At 40.4% G+C, this 17343-nt stretch overlaps 1 protein-coding gene across 1 annotated transcript in view; it reads left to right on the top strand.

Moving 5' to 3' along the window:
• The first annotated feature begins 404 nt into the window (after nt 1-404).
• Nucleotides 405-17343, top strand: part of LOC307259189 (neurocalcin-delta A) — a 64809-nt gene continuing 47870 nt past the window's right edge. Inside the window, exons 1-2 of the mRNA XM_080038944.1 lie at nt 405-537; nt 4499-4604. The gene's annotated coding sequence lies outside the window, so the exon portion shown is untranslated. The remainder of the gene's footprint in view (nt 538-4498; nt 4605-17343) is intronic.

The raw sequence follows: 17343 nt of genomic DNA on the forward strand, positions 1-17343 counted from the left end.
ATGCTTTCGCTTCCATGGTGCTCCACTAGATGGCGCCAGAGTCTAAAGAAAAAACAATGTAATTCATTGCAAAGTGGCTAGAGAGTACAAATAAAACAGATTACTCACTCTGCTCCTTTTCCGGTTTACCAAAAATACAGGCAGATATGGTTTTCACATATTAATATCAACCCAGGACGGGGACAGAATTTGCCTACACAGTCGTTTTTTGTTCCTCAAGTAGCCTACCAATCAAGTCATGTGTTGTAAAAATGTCTGACGCTGAAGTGTGTGCTTTGTCCGAAGGTGCTTTTGTCGTGACTCGTGACACATCCAATTGTTCAGAGCGGAAGATGAATCAGTTTTCCACCAGTATAGCACATCTTCTTTATTTGCAATCTTTGATCCAACTCTTTACACTGTGACACTTGGGACACCCATGTGTTCCTGTGTGTGTTTGTACTATCTATGGTGTATGTGTTGTTCGTGTTGTTCTGTAGTTTACCGAGACACCGGCAGATGAAGAAGCGACTTCTACTGACATTTATAACTTAAGTGGTAAGTGTCCTGCGAGAGGTTAGCTATTTATTGCTCGTTTACCGCTTACTGGCTTATTCCCTCTTAAAGACCATCAGTTTGACAGTACAGCTGTGTGTTACGTTGTGGTAACTGTATAGCGTCTTAATTAACGACACCTGGTTAAAATGAAAGCAGTCAATGAAATGACGTCCACATTAGTAACTTTTAAGTGTGTTGCTAGCTATTCGCTACTTCTTCTTAGTTTTTGTCAACAGACAGTAAACTGTGTCAAGTCTATATTGGTGCATCCTAAAACCCTTCTTTATATGTCCATGCTAAAACCCTAGCATTTTAGCTTGCTATGCTAATTGAGCTTTTTAGGATAGAAAACTAATTGTTTTACCTATTAGCTCCAGGATGATGCGACAAGGATTTGCTGTTCCGCGGGGTTTTCTTCCGCTGTAATGAAGTTTGTTATATCACGGTAATCAACGTGTCTTACTCTCTCCTTCTTGTGTTATTTCACTCATGCCCAAAAAGGTATTCGGATACAAAACTAAAAACACCTTGCCCTCTCAAACACATAAACATTTAGTAGTTGCATGTGCTATTTGCAGAGAGTTTGATGGGTATAATGGAGGTGGATTAGAATGAGATTTTTTGGATCAGTAATAATAAAATTGGTCAAAATCTTGCCTAATGTTTTAACTCCAAGGAAGCCAACCAATGATGGGATTGAAAAGTTTCTGACCAAATGTAAATTGAAGAGTAATCTGTAGTCTGTGTGCACGGCTGCACCCGTCAGTGAATAAACAAATATGTGCATTACAGGGATTTCTCACGCATGGTTAAGTGACTTGGCCACACTCAAGTAAAGAAGGCTATTTAATCAGCAAACCTAAACTCTGTTTACCTAGGCTACTTTTTATAGGAATTGTTCAAATGTCATGCAATGACATTTACTGTTATGATTAAAACAGGTTGTGTGTTGTGTGTCACATTAGGTAGCCTATAGTGTGAGACCCAGAGCTAGATAGACCACAAAGGCTTGCATAGGTCAATAATACTGTAGCTTTGTGTGAGTGTATCAGTGGTTTTTCTGCTGATAAGTAACAAGGTGTTTGATGTAATTGAGAAACAGTTTCACTATTACCTAGTTTGTCCACCAGAGAGCAAAGTCAAATGTCCCTGCCTATTACATGTTTATCACATCCATAGGAGATTGTTGTTTATGTCATGTACTTTTGAAAAATGACTTACGGGCCAGTCAGTATACTGTTATTGGACAGTTGGAAAAACCAAGATAAAGTGCAACACTTTTATTTGAATTTTGGCATCAAACATTTGTTTTTAATATTGATAAATCATTTATCCCGTAAAGCATTCTCAAATGACAAAAATATTTTTTTATCAAAAAAAAAACAAGCAATGATCTTCCATTCAGCTCTTTCCATTTGATATGCTGAAACCATCAAAACTGTGTCTCTTCTTACTTCAAATAGGATAAATCCACCAAAACTGCAGATTAATGGTCTACACAGTATTTAACACATATCAAAAACAACTGAAATGCATGTAAGTTACATATCTAGTCAGAGTAATGCTTGAGCAATGGGAATTTCACCCCATATCTCTATATTTTTATGATAACAAGCCTTTTTTAACTGAAAATGAGGACTCACTAGGATCCACTAGGGCAGTGCTTCTCAAATGGTGGGGCGCGCCCCCCTGGGGGGGCGCCGTGAGTTGTCGGGGGGCGCAGGCTGCCTTGAATTCCAACTGAATTCAAGTGCTAGGTCATATCCACGCGATTTGCAGTAAATAAATGTCCACATGTGTCTCTGTAGGCTATTTAAAAAGAAATCAAGCAAGTAGACTAATAATAACATCGCATCACAGAAGGCCTATTGGCCTATAATAATAAAAAAAACACCACCTTAACTATGTTTACAGTTTAAAAATGTTTTGAATGAAATGCAAACCTCAGTGAATCATTTGCTCTTGTTTTTCTGTCCTGAGATTCACAGTCTTGTTTAAATGTTACAAATTGAGCTAATAAACTGAACTTTGAATTTTTTTGCTGCAGAAGTTATCTCAGCTAATTTTTGTTATCTAATCTGATAATAAGGTGATTGTATGCAGAACGCTCGTGCCAGAAACTCATACAGTGGTTTTGTACAGATAAATAAATAAATATTAGCAGGTTCTCAATAGTATTTCAATTTAGGGGGGGCGCGAAAAAATTTCTGTCCCCTAGGGGGGGGCATGACAGAAAATAATTGAGAACCACTGCACTAGGGGACGTTGACGGTGTAGTTTAACATTCTTAGGCTAAGCTAATCAGTTTCCATCAGCAGTCACCTCAGTATGATTGCATGTTGTATATGTTGTCAAAGCAGTGTGTAGAAAGTAGATGTCTCACCTTATAGTCTATTACATGAACGTGGAGCCAGATGGTCACACACTTGATCAGGCTGTGACTGTGTGTTATTCCTGACAGCTGTAGTCAGCATCATGAGGCTGAGCAGGCTGGCGTCACACTGCTAACTGCTAGGGCTTAATGGAATATTAGGCCACATTTTACCATGGGGATTAGGATGGGAAAATATTGCTTGTTTTTCAGCCTGTCAAACTGAGCTGCGAGTGAATGATACTTAGCCATTAGCTGTCTTCTAAGCAATGCATTAGAGATGGGTCCACATTTGATCCAATATTAGTACGTATATCGTGTCTGATATGGCTGCAATCCACTCTTTGGATATTGGACTGATCGGTGCATCTCCACATCATTTAAATAAAAGCTTCAAGAGAGGATGCTCTGGTGGTTCTGTGGACTCATATTTACTGAGAGACATTATTATGTAATATTATTACTTTTCAAGTGGCTGTATATGTTAAACCCCAATGTTGAACCCTCTATTACACATAGTTAATGCTAATGGGTAAAGGCACTTCTGTGTTAGTTCTTATTTCAAATCAAGCTGGGGATCTAACTCTGCACTCAATGACTAGCTTAGATATTGCTGATATTATCTTTGGATCATCCCTTTTTAAATGACACCAAATAACCTCATAAAAATCAGCGTAGAGTAGTCGCTGAGTGTCTGAGCAGCTTGAATTCATCAGATAAGCTGAGGCAGTGCTAGGGGAAGGAAGGTCATACAGTAGCATCACCCAGGCTGTGTTTCCTCTGACCCCAGGTCAGAACTCTGAGGTCACACCAGGATCTCATGCTTCTGTTGGCCCTGCAGGTCACATGTCCAGACCAACAGTCAGTGATACACATCCACCCATTGACCTAGACATTAAAGGGCTACTTCAGTATTATTGAATTAGGGTATGAGTTACTTATGCATATTAGTCTGTTTCCTCATGGAGATGGTGATCAGCACAGTCTAAGGAGTTTCAGGTAGCGACGCCTCTGTAGCAGAAGTCATCCTAGTAGCTTATTATTTCGGAGGGGGGGGGCGGCAGAAAAACGTATCATATTGTATATGAAAGTTAACCTAAAAAATTAATATCAGTGCAATTTTACACCACATATAGGATTTTTTCACTGCATAAGTTATGCAGTCGTTTATTTTTGCACAATTTTTTCAAGCATAGTTCGGCCACATTATATCATTACGCCGACCAATACAATGGGCAAAATAGGCTTGAAACTGCAAAAATAAACAGCCGTCGGGCGGCAAAGTAAAGCAGTGAAAATATGGTGTAATATAGGACATATATTCATTTTGTAGGTATGCATTTCTATATGTGGCGTAAGGTATAAGTACCTCATGCAACCCGACTTCAATTTAACAGACTTACCCATTAACTCAACATGAACACACATGTTTGTTTGTACACAAATCTATGAACTCAAACATATACATTACAGTGCACAACACTGGTCTTTTTACTGGTCAGCGGAATACCAACGTGGCATCAAGTGAAGCAGAACAATAGAAGTTTAAAGGTGTGACGTGGGTCTCTTGCCTGCCTTGTTATCTTTCAGATAAGGAGCTAGGTGGCTACAGGAGGACGTTGTAAAGCCAAACAGCAGAAGGAGTGACCCAGCAGTCTGATAGCAGCACTCACCTGGGCTGCAGGTGTCAACACTGGTGAGTGACACACTACTACAGCTGTTGTATAAGTTGTTGTCTGCATGTTTCATAGCTTGTCTGTAGTTAGTATGTGACCTTTTTAAGAAGTGCAGGAGTTTTTTTCTGTACTGTACAAGAGGACATGAGTGTTTAGACATCAAACTTGGCATTTAGAAACAGCAGCATACAGGAGAGGGTCTCTGAAGACAGCCATTGTGAAAGATTGATTGCTCCATTGTGTATGTACTGTATGTCTTGATTAGGGCAGAGGTGATTACTTTAGTGTCAACAGGCCAAACGATTTCATTGATTGTGCCTATACTTAATTTATCATACTGCCTTCCGTCAGACTTACCAGGATGGCACACTTCATTTGTTAGGAAAATATTTGATTAAGACTGTGCTCTCATCATTTGTTGTAAACTGTTTTGGTATAGTATTTACCTATTTATTAGGGCTGTCAAATTAACGCGTTAATTTCGATTAATTAATCACAGAAAAATTAACGCGATTAAAAAAATTAACGCAGATTAATCGCACACGGCCCGCACGGGATTAAAGAGTAAAGAAAGAAGCATAGAGAGGGCTCTATGGACGTTTTATGGGCTGCTCCGGGCAAATAAGCATGAAGGTATAGGAATACGTCATTTAGCCTGCTTGTTTTTTTCCCGGCGCTAGTAGTTCCGAGAGAGTGAGAGAGAGAGAGAGAGAGAGAGAGAGAGAGAGAGAGAGAGAGAACGGTAGACTTTAAGGAGTAACTGTGTGGTATGGGAACACTTGAGTACAAGACAGGGGATATCTGGACAAAATGGTATGAACTGCAAAACATGGTAGGTCAACAGCTCCCACCCCTGGCTGAAATCTACACCATTAGGCTATAGGAATACTGTAGAGACACAAGGTCCTTCAAGACTAGTGTCCTTAACTCCTTATACACTAATGATGTGTCATAATAAGCCAAACGTATAAGAAACTGTAAGGGTATGTATACACCAAGATGCACACTATACTCTATGTCCGCGGTACTGATAGCTTCTCCAGGGGAATGCTTGTTTCAATTATTTATAAACAATAAATATTATTTATTGCCAGAGAGTTTTTCTTAACTCTTGTTTTTTTGTCACAAGGTTTTTGTCTGTAATATAAAATAGTAGTGATGACTCTTGAAGTTTCTATGAGTGTTAGTGTGTAGTGATTGAAGAAAATGTCTAAATGAGCGTGTAGGACTTGAGACAGCATGGCATGACTTTCAGTTGGCTGTTTGGTTTTCTTTGGCTCGTTTTCCTTATCAAACACAGTGTGGGAAACACTTTCTATATTTGTCCTTCAGTTTTCTCAGGATGGATAGTTCAAATTGTTTGCATTCCTCATTGAAACCAAGGACACAACGGTAGTGCAGCTAGCTGAGCCCCCTGCTCAGGATAAGAATGTCATACTAGGGGAATATTTAATAAAATGTTTTAACCTGGCATTTCTGCCTTTATTGGCAAGTCCATTTTGAATATTGAGACTTGAGAGGTAACAACATATAACCAGATCTGAACCCAGGACGTTAGTCATATGGTATGGACCTTTTCAAAGTGCTCAATATTACTGAATGGCAAATACCAAAACTATATATCCGTGATATCCTGTGAATCAGGCAAAAATACATTTCAGAACATTTTGAATTCCTAAACGTCAAGACATGTCCTTGATGAACTAACCCTGCGTTCCGAATCGCATACTTTCTACTATATAGTATGTAGAAAAAAGATTTAGGATGTCCCGATTCTTGTGGCCAGATTTAGAAGTTAGAATTACCCGGATGTCTTACTTCATCCGGCCAAGATTGTTAGTGTTGAAAACAGCATCCTATTTGGGCAATTCTGACCCACAATCCGGTGCACACTTGAAGTGACGTCACATCGACGAAGCCTCCATATGAAAACAAACGGGGATGCGACGGATATAAGAGCAAGAGGCAAGATCAAGGCGCAATGTTATGATGAAATAAAAGAGTAAAAGTATATCCCAATAGTCTTCCTACTGCATCCTAACTAGATCGTCGGATGTAGTATATAGAATAGAAAAAAGAAAGAGTATGCGATTCGGAACGCAGGGTTAGTGTACAGACATACTGTATATCACAGCATCCCAGCCACCCTCAGTGCACTAGCCCTGCAGTAGTTCCCAGGCGCCTCTCCTCTGCTCCATACGAGTGGCTCAGTGGCTCACATCAATCTAGATCATCACCTGTCAGTCTCATGCTTCCCACAGACAAGCTGCTGACAGCTTCAACATGGGGACATGATGTACTGCCCACTGCACACTCTAGTCCCTCACTCCATCTATTCATGTGTGTGCTATAGCGTTGAAGTTATTTATACCACTTACTTTTCATGTTATTTAAAACTCCACATCCACCTTTTTTTTCAAATTTAGATTAAGCGTTTGCTGCTGACGTCACAAACACTGCCTGTACCTGACTAGATGGAGGAGTGTTGACAGGCTAATAATTCCACTCCCTTTGTACACTCAACAAAAATATAAACGCAACACTTTTGTTTTTGCTCCCATTTTTCATGAGATGGACTTAAAGATCTAAAATTCATTCCAGATACACAATTGTACCATTTCTCTCAAACATTATTCACAAATCTGTCTAAATGTGTGATATAGTGAGCACTTCTGCTTTGCTGAGATAATCCATCCCACCTCACAGGTGTGCCACATCAAGATGCTGATCTGACATCATGATTAGTGCACAGGTGTGCCTTAGACTGTCCACAATAAAAGGCCACCCTGAAATGTGCAGTTTTGTCTCACAGCAAAATGCCACAGATGCCACAAGCATTGAGGGAGCGTGCAATTGGCATGCTGACAGCAGGAATGTCAACCAGATCTGTTGCTCGTGCATTGAATGTTCATTTCTCCACCATAAGCCGTCTCCAGCAACTTCGCACAGCCATTGAAGAGGAGTGGACCAACATTCCACAGGCCACAATTGACAATCTGATAAACTCTATGCGAAGAAGATGTGTTGCACTGCATGAGGCAAATGGTGGTCACACCAGATACTGACTGGTTCTGAGTCCCCAGACCCCCAATAAAGCAAAAAAATGCACATTTCAGAGTGGCCTTTTATTGTGGACAGTCTAAGGCACACCTGTGCACTAATCATGATGTCAGATCAGCATCTTGATGTGGCACACCTGTGAGGTGGGATGGATTATCTCAGCAAAGCAGAAGTGCTCACTATCACACATTTAGACAGATTTGTGAACAATGTTTGAGAGAAATGGTACAATTGTGTATCTGGAATGAATTTTAGATCTTTAAGTCCATCTCATGAAAAATGGGAGCAAAAACAAAAGTGTTGCTTTTATATTTTTGTTGAGTGTATTTATATCCGTTAGCCTAGGCTGTGTATAAACAGCACCAGACTTTTCTTCAGCACACACACAGTACAGACAGGTAGATGTTGGTAGGACAGTTGGTAGATATTTACTGATTTTGACCAAAAGTGATCGCTGACTCAACCTTTTAATTAGAATGAAAGGCGCCCATCGTATTACAATGTAGATGACTTAGAGCGGACACCTGGCCCTGCCATTGGTCAGATGACATTCTCTGACCTGTGAGTCATCACTGCTTGGCAATGCTAGACTGTCTGATGTGTTCAATCATAACAATGGCTGACGGACTTTAGTATAATCTCTGCAGTCTGCTGTGCTCATTGATTTGATTAATTTGTTTTTTTACCATACGTATTTGCATTAGTGTGGTGAGAAGTCCAATCTGAAAGTAGACCACAGGAAGCAAAGTAAAGCCTGTCACTGAGAGCTAGAGCTATCACCAGTCTGTTTGTCTCTGTGACATGACATGACAGTCAACTATTGTATCCCATTAGCAGTGACAGTGTCAACTATCTGCCAATTACATTGTGTGGCCACTGGACAGTGAAGTCAAGCTTCCCAATAGCTCTGTATTAAAGCATGCAGACTGAAGAACCATGGCTATGTTGAGAGTTTGGATCCACATGGTTTAGCTTTGTAGATGTGACAGTGTTACACTAGCATCTTCTTACATTAGATCTTATTTTTAGAATCTGCTCTCAATCAGGGCTGCATCCTTTACCGCACCCTTCTCTTGGAATGCCCAAAAAACCACATCCCTCTGCGGCCTCTCATTCAAATGTAGCTACACACCAGCTAGTTGTCTTTACTCAACTGTGTGTGTGTGTGTGTGTGTGTGTGTGTGTGTGTGCGTGTGTGTGTGTGTGTGTGTGTGTGTGTGTGTGTGTGTGTGTGTGTTTCTGTGTGTATCTGTCCGCCATGACCTCTACCAATTAAGGTCAGATAGAAAGGAGGAAACCAACTGTTAATGGATGGGCTGCGGGGCCTGTTGCTGAGTAGAGCCAAATGTCTCTTCCCTCTTACCCAATTAGAAAAGGATTCCAGTGGAGTCTGTACTTGATTTGTCTATTTATAGCCACACACTGTATGTGAATCACTCCGGGTTTGAATTAAACTGACCGTCACAGTAGACGTGAAAAGCTCTTTGTTCTGACTCTCATTCATTAAAAAATCCTTCAACCATTGTTCAGACCCAAGGAGCTCTACTTCAAATTGTATTCAATGTAAAGTTTTCTGAAAGTACCACATAATGTCTCTAATCCAGGTGGAATGATGTAGAAGAATGCTTGTCTTTGGTTTGTGGTGTAAAACATCTGCACTTAAGTGTTTCATTTATGTGTGGGCACAGAAGCTTTTTCTTTACTTTAAACAATGTGTGACAACATATCTTAAATCAAAGGTCCACTGTAGCTTCACAAAAGCTTTCAGATACATCTTCCTTTTTTTTATCATTCCTGAATGTAGACTGGGAGATGCAGAATGTGGATGTGAATAGGGCGCTGCTTGTGATAAACCCATTGGGAATGATCAACAAAGTGCAGCAAAGAGCCAGATGTTTGTCTGAGGAGTTTATGTAAAACCAAACAGAGTCACATTTGAGTGAAGATTGCACATACAGCACATTAAACACATGAACACAAATAAGATCCCTGTAAATAGGCAAGAGTTTGCTAACAAGTTATCAACCGAAAAGGTGATCATATGTCAGTGTTTATGGCATGTGTCTGCTGCCCCCAAGTAGAAAAAAAAACGTAATGCAGATTTCATGAAGCCAAATACAAAAGGCCAATTTTGTATTTGGCCTTGTAGAAATTGTCTTTTTTGAAATTTGGATCTTAAGAGCTTACAAGGAAGTCACATCTGGGGCTAGTGTCACCACATTTTGCTAATTGTAAGCTGTGACATGCAACATTACATAGTTTATTATTGACTCATTTGGACTGTGTCAGTGTGCAGCGTCCACCCCCATGGGCAGCATGCCCTCCGTATCAAGGGCCATCCATTTCTGAAGTTAGCAGCTGTGGCGTTTCACAGTGATCTCTCTCTATCTCTATATGCTATTCTGCCTCCATGTTCTTCTCCATTTGGCTTCAATCATATCTACAGCAGTTTTGCATTAAGTTTTCGCATTTTCAGCCAGAAGTTGATTGAAAGACTTTCTTGGTACATGCTTACTGTTGTTGTGTTTGTGAGAGCAGCCCCTGCCCGCTGTGTAGATAAGAGACAGTTTTTGACACTTTGCTCCTAGTTATTAGACATGAAACAATGTGCCTCTTTCAAATTCACTTTTTGATATTTCCTCTAGAATAAATGTGATTGGCAGAATAAAGTGATCAACAGCAATAGTTGTTTTCACTTGTCGCTCTTGCTAATCAGATGCATTGTGTGTGCGTGTGCATAAGTGCGTGAGTGCGTGCATTTGTGTGTGGTGTGGTGTGTGTGTGTGTAATCGAAAACAACAGCTGCTAAATTTCACTTGGAGGCCTGTTAGGTCTGCTCCATGCCATACAAATAAACAGTGAGGCAGACACAGAATGCACACAGCGTATGTAGGCGTGATGACAAATAGAAGCAGGTGTTTAATCTGAAGGACTAAGAATGTTATGAACTATAACACCCTTAAAGCACACACTCCATTACCTCACCGGCCTCAACAGCGACACCTCCCCACTAGGGCCAGACATATTGACAGCAGCGGTGGCATCAGTAGCTGTGTAGCCTGTCCCTAAGCTTCCTTGACAGGCTTTGGCTTCACACCCTGGCTGGCCACGAGTCCACAGGCCCAGAATTAGCACAGGGCTTCCCCCTCGCTATGTGGGAATGCTCTGGTGACTGGAGTGACATGTGTCAAGACCTGGATATAGAATATTATAGGATAGACATCAGAGGGATGTTTTAGTTAGGACCTAAGATTCCTGTTATTTAACCCCTAAGGTATGAAGTCCTGGGTGTCAGTAAAATCGTCGCTAAACATTCACTTAGAGATTTTTAACACATGTACTATGAGCAATAGATCCTGTGTAAAAAGCATGGGCATGAAAATTAGTTTCATCAAGAGATAACCAACTGCATAACTCATCATTGTTGATTGAGAAAGATTAAAAATCCACTTACAAAAGGGAATCCCGTTTAATGTAAACCCTTTGAGAGACTCCTTTTGTATCAGCGGGTCGATGTCACACACTCCTGAAAATCTATGAGCCCTCTGCTAGAATGCAATAGACTAGGTACTGAATACATTACCTCTTATACCAAACAAAGAAAGTTATGTTTATTCCTTTTAAATGAAGCATTTCCCCTACTATACAAAATGTAAAGCGTTCACCTTTTTGTGTTTTACCTTTTTTTATTCAAACCTTCTTAACAATGCAGGTGAATGCACACATGTCCTCCACACATGCACATACATGAGTTTGGCCAAAATTGTCTTTATATAATGTTCCAGGTAGGATGGAAGCTTCTCAGAAGGACAGCGATATGAGAGAGATACGGTAATGTGTGGGCTGGAAACCGTGTCATGCCGGTCTGCTGCAAGTAAAGAGAGTGAATGAGCGGAGGGGGGTTACATGTGGGAGTATATCACAGCAGATATAGTAGGAAGAGAAAACGTGGCAGCCCAGCTTTATTGAGCAGATGAGCCAATGAGCAAGCGCGTGTGGTTGTTCCAGACACCCACTCTGCCCGGGCTGCTGGCCCAGGCCATTAGTGGTACATTGTTCTCTTCCTCTTTGTGCGTTGCATTGTTTTCAATATCATTTCAGTGTACCTCCGTTGCTTCACATTAGTCATTCATATGTGACAAGCAAGGCTCCTCGTACTATCTCTCCTGTTGTTGTAAAGATTATTTAAAGGTGGAGTCAGTGATTCTGGAGAATGCTTGATGTCAAGATCAATATCTCCTCACCATCCGCTACATGTTCGTAGTGTGTGTGTGTGTGTGTGTGTGTGTGTGTGTGTGTGTGTGTGTGTGTGTGTGTGTGTGTGTGTGTGTGTGTGTGTGTGTGTGTGTGTGTGTGTGCTGAAAAAACATCTGGTGTTAGTAGTACATGTCCTAGGCTCTGTAAACGGATATGTAAATAAAGGGTGCCCACTATAGTTAGCAACATGTCCCTTTACAGAACTAAAGCTGTGTATTACCACTGGATTTATTTTTCAGCGCGCACACACAGTAAGAACAGGTAGCGGATCGTGAGGAGATATTCACTGATTTTGACAAAAAAAATGTAATGCTTCTTCAACTACTTGGGCAGTTTTGAAAAGGTAGATTAAATCAAAGATTGGAGCGGGGCAGTGTTGACTTAATTTGTGGTAAAAATAAAAATAAAAATCATAAATGACAGCATAAGTCTGGTTCTTATGGTCTACAGTGGGCGCTACCCTGACTAGAGCTTGTGATTGTTGCATGGCAAGTGGACTCAGCAAGTGGTTTTCCATACAACAAGAATAACAGTGAAATCAACAAGAGGAAATACAGAGAGAGAGCAGGGATACAGTATAACTTTATGACACGTAGATGAAAGGTGGTAGCTCAGACATGTTTGAGTCTGTGCCTGACATCTTTTCCTTGTTGAGCTGTCAGTATCAGTGGTGTGGTGTCATTCATAGGGATGTTAGATCCTCATGAATATCACAGAACTACAGGCCAGGGGATTGCTGCTACCCAAATGTAAATCCCTTGAATTACACAGTCTTCCTGCTCATTTGACACTGACGCTGGTGTTTGATGTTTTGCCCACACACACACACACACACACACACACACACACACACACACACACACCATTTTTGATCATGGATCGAGGTTGAGTTTAAACCTGATTCTTCTAGTTGCTTTTTCTTCCCTACCATCTGCATGGAACACGTTGCCATGGCATCAGTGAAAAGGCTGAGACCTCCCTGTTGTCAACCTGAGCTCTCCAACCCGTCTGCCTTTCTGTCTTACAGTACTTATTTCTCTTAGGGGTCTCTCTCTCTCTCTCTCTCTCTCTCTCTCTCTCTCCCTCTCTCTCTCTCTCTCTCTCTCTCTCTCTCTCTCTCTCTCTCTCTCTCTCTCTCTCTCTCTCTCTCTCTCTCTCTCTCTCTCCTCAATTTCTGAGACTGGAAAACCATGTGTCTCTTATTAATACTAATTGCTTTCTATTGGACAGCTAAAATGCTTCTGTGATGATGTAATTGCTTTGAGCACGTTGTCTTGCCAGCAACCATGACTCCATCGTGGAAGAGTCGTGATAAGAAGAGTTTTTTCTATTTTTAGTTATTTTGGGTGTTTTTTTATTGCTCTTTCCTCTTTTTCTCTGCACTGTAACAGCACAGTTATTGAGTTATGTTGTTATTGAGCCAGATGTTACATTCCATATACGGGTTTTCAGGCAGGCCAACTTCTAGGTCAGTGGTGGTGTTTGTGTGTTTTCACAAATGGTGTGTGAAATATGCCCTTAGTCAATGGACAATCTGTCTGCACATGTATGTTTGCCTGTGTGAGAGAGAGCAGACAAGCCAGAGTGAGAGTCGATGTGCATAAACACTTAGAGGGTTCACTCATGGGACTCTTAAAAATTGCCCCGAGCCAAAGCAGCTCCCACAGAACCAGGGGAAATAATGCCCTTTGATTCCAAGGCATCAGTGGATTGAAGAGACTGTTGTTGGAATGTATTTTCTATTTGTGATGGATTGACTGTTATCCGCGTTTCAAATTCTGTTTTGTTTTTTCAGGAACCACTTTCTCACCCCCCCCCCCACTAAGGCTTCTGAAGTTATATTGAATTATAACTGAAAAATGATGTCACTGAAAAGACGTGTGAAATTGTTGCTCCCATATCAGCAAAACTAATGTAAGATATTCGAGGAGAAGCTCCCCTAACATAATTACTCAACAAAAGAAAGTGTTGTTATCACTTGATAAAATGTGCATCTATTTATCTTCCAAAACCTTCCCACTGAGTAGCTATTTTCGCTAAAGCCACAGCAGCGGCGCGTCATGTGTGGAGTTATTATTGGAGCTGTTACGGAGGCCCCCTCCTTCACACGGCTCTCCCCAGAGAATGAAGCTGTGATTCTGCACCATAATAACCATTGATTCAAAAATAAACTATGACTAAAAGAGTTCTCATTAGTCCTTCCAGAGAGGACCAATAAACAAACACTTAGATGTTCTGAATGAGAATACACTGTAGCTAATTGCAGCTGGTTGGGCCAGTTTAGTTGAAAAAGTGTAAACTCCTTAAACCTGCAGTGTGTAGAATTTTGGGTTTTATTTCCTAGCAGATTTTGTAGAAAGTAATAATAATATCCATAAGTACATTTAATTCAGTGCATAATAGCTGAAAAAAATGTTTTTAATTATTATTTTTTCCCTTAGAAAGGGTCTCATATATGTCCATATTTCTGCATATTCTGGACCAAGGCCTAGTGCCGCCATCTTGAAAGTGTCATAGTTGGAATGTCATCAGGTGCATTGTTTAAATTTTTTAATTGTTCTTGTCCTTGAAGGCCACTGTAGCTTCTGTTATTATTCGAAAGGGTTGGGGTTACCCAGGGAGCGTTGCATTCTAGAACTTTGTAGAACTTTCTTGATGATGTCATATTACACACTGCACCTTTAAGCCAGCCGTGGTTGTGTTAGGATGTTTTTTCTAGGAACCATGAATGTCGGTACACAATTTTGTCCCAAGATCCTTATAGATGGTGAGATATTTCACAGGAAGTGAAACCTTCATCTGCTTGTGACACCTGGGAAAAATTCAGGGATATAACGTATAATCATTAGGGCTGTCAAACATTTAAAAAATTCATTCATTACTGAATTTCAATATTAAACTTGATTAATATAAAAACATTTATCTCATATTTATAACAATATTATTTTGCATTTCACAGTCCATATTAACAATGAAAAGCAGTTATTACCAGTATATCGAACCTAATGAATGCAAGGCAAGTTACTACTTTTCAAATTTATTTGAAATCGAAACGGTTGTAGATAGCCTAAGGTAACACAATGTCTACTATAAAAATATAGCTTGCCTTAAACAGAAAAGAAATGCTCCAACAATTGAAACTACAGTATGTATTAGTATTTTGATTTGATCACATCTGGCCAACACTGGAATCATTTATTGAGGTTATATTCTGCAACAACAACTCAATATTGTGGATCCATTGTTACATGTTACTGATGGAACACAAACAGCTGGCATATGAGAGAGAGAGAGAGAGAGAGAGAGAATGAACTTCTTGTCTGCATGTCTTGCAACATCCCTTCCTTCCCGAGTATAAGCAAGAAAGATGTTGTATTTAGAAGTTTTTGGTTTGCCGAGTGGTGTCAGGAGAGCTGTGTTATTTAAGAGAGGTCGGGGGGGAGTGTGAGGACAGGAACCTGCAGGAGCTGTTTTGTTCCTCAGCACACTGAACTTCTAGCTTCTGTCATACCTTCCCCATCTCCCGGGAAACAGCAGGAAGCTTCAATGGTGTTGTCTGGCTCTTAATTGTCTTAGCTGAGAGAAATACTTTTGTACTTTGCAAAGAGCAGGTCATTTGGCTTGGTCTTTAAAAGAAATACCAAGGTCTGAAGGCTAATTATTCTGAAATGACTCACCTCTGCGGTAAATAGCACAGTAATGAACTGAAATGTTCTATTACTGAATAACTCAACCATTGACGATTGTCTGCGTCAGCCTCCATTTACTGCTCATATTACGTCAATGTCATGTATTAGCCAATCAATAGCCTTGTTTGTCTTCATAGTTCATAAAACATCTGGTATTATCATATGTCTCCTGGCTGGATAAACACAAGTCTGTTTGTTAATATTTGATTTCTGCATAGTCATTGAGTTGTGTTAAATTGTTATCATGCATGTATTAGCTCACATGCTTGATCCACTAAGGCTTCTGCTCTATTTAGCTATATAACCAAATAGCACTGGAATGTTTTCAGAATGCACGTGGCAGTCAGCTGGCCTGTGCTTACTGTTTGTCGGAGGCGTTTGTTTTGGCCCAAAACTGAGATTTCAGCGCTGGGATTTTTCAAGCTCTCTCTCCTACACTGACCTAAATATAAAAGGACTCAAGGGCCGTGCAGGGTACCAGGAATACCATGTAACTCCTGCTCACTCAGGCTACTTCTCAGTGAAGAGTGCAGAGGGGATTAGTTGGCGAGAGAACTAATGCCTGTCAAACAGCATCATGTTATCATTATTGGCATTATGAGTATGATAAGGCACCAATATGTTTAAGATGATAAGGGTTTGCACCAACAAGAATGCAATACATATCATGTAGTCATCAGAATGTCATTCAGAATATACTACACCGTCGCCCATAAAGTTGGAATGAAATATTTTGACCTGAGGCTCTTCTCATGAAATGATTGTGATTATGTGATTTATTCTTGATAAAGTAAGTGTATATCTTCTCAAAACGGTATTGATCAATCTCATCCAAACATTTCACATTGAAAATTAAACCACAATGAACCTTTGCAATGTATTCAGGTTTAAACAAAATTGGGGCAAACAAGCCATGGCATCTGCTACACCCCTTCTGCATCAAGGAATGATCTCACTGCAGCTGCCCTATGGGGTCTCTGGTTGTGGTCTTGCAGCCTGAAGTTGTTCCCAGTCCCTTCTTGCTTGTGGGAGGCAATAGTTCTCCTCTACAGGACGGAGTTGACGTTTCCATCCAGCACCACCAATGGTGTTTTCCTCCATAATGAATACCAGCCCATCCATCACTGAGAGGCCACCTGCTTGAGTGGCTTGGTTCTTACCACTTAATCAACGCACCCTTTGTCTTCCATCTTTATGGTCAAGGGTATAGCGGCTCTCATCCATAAAGACAACATGTCACCTTTGCCCAAGCTGTAATGCCTGTCAGGGAGGCCATACTCAATATTAGTGAGTCAGTGACATTTGTCTAAGCCTGAATACAAAGGTAGCAAAGGTTAATGGTTTAATTTTCACTGTGATATGTTTGGATGCGATTGATCAAGAATAATTCACATTGTCACAATCATTTCATGAGAAGAGGTCAAAAATATTGTATTCCAAACTTTTATGGGCGACCGTGTATTTCTCATAAGCTTATCGTGCTGTGGACAGAAAAAGCTTGGGGCTATTGGGGTTAAACTTCTTTTTTTTTTTTTTTTTACCTGTTGTCTTCTATGTAGTTCTTGTAAAGCACTAAACATGTTCATTATCATGTGAGTTCATTATCTTATGTGATATGGTAACATGCTAATGTTGCAGTGAAGCTATCATAATTATTGAGTCTGATTTTGTTTGTATTTCAAACCAGAAGGTAAGCTGCAGAGCATAATTGAGAGACCGCTTTGTGTCAATGCCATACTCTTGCTCTTGACAT

Source organism: Ammodytes marinus (assembly GCF_949987685.1).
Source record: "Ammodytes marinus genome assembly, chromosome: 13".
Taxonomy (NCBI): Eukaryota; Metazoa; Chordata; class Actinopteri; order Uranoscopiformes; family Ammodytidae; genus Ammodytes; species Ammodytes marinus.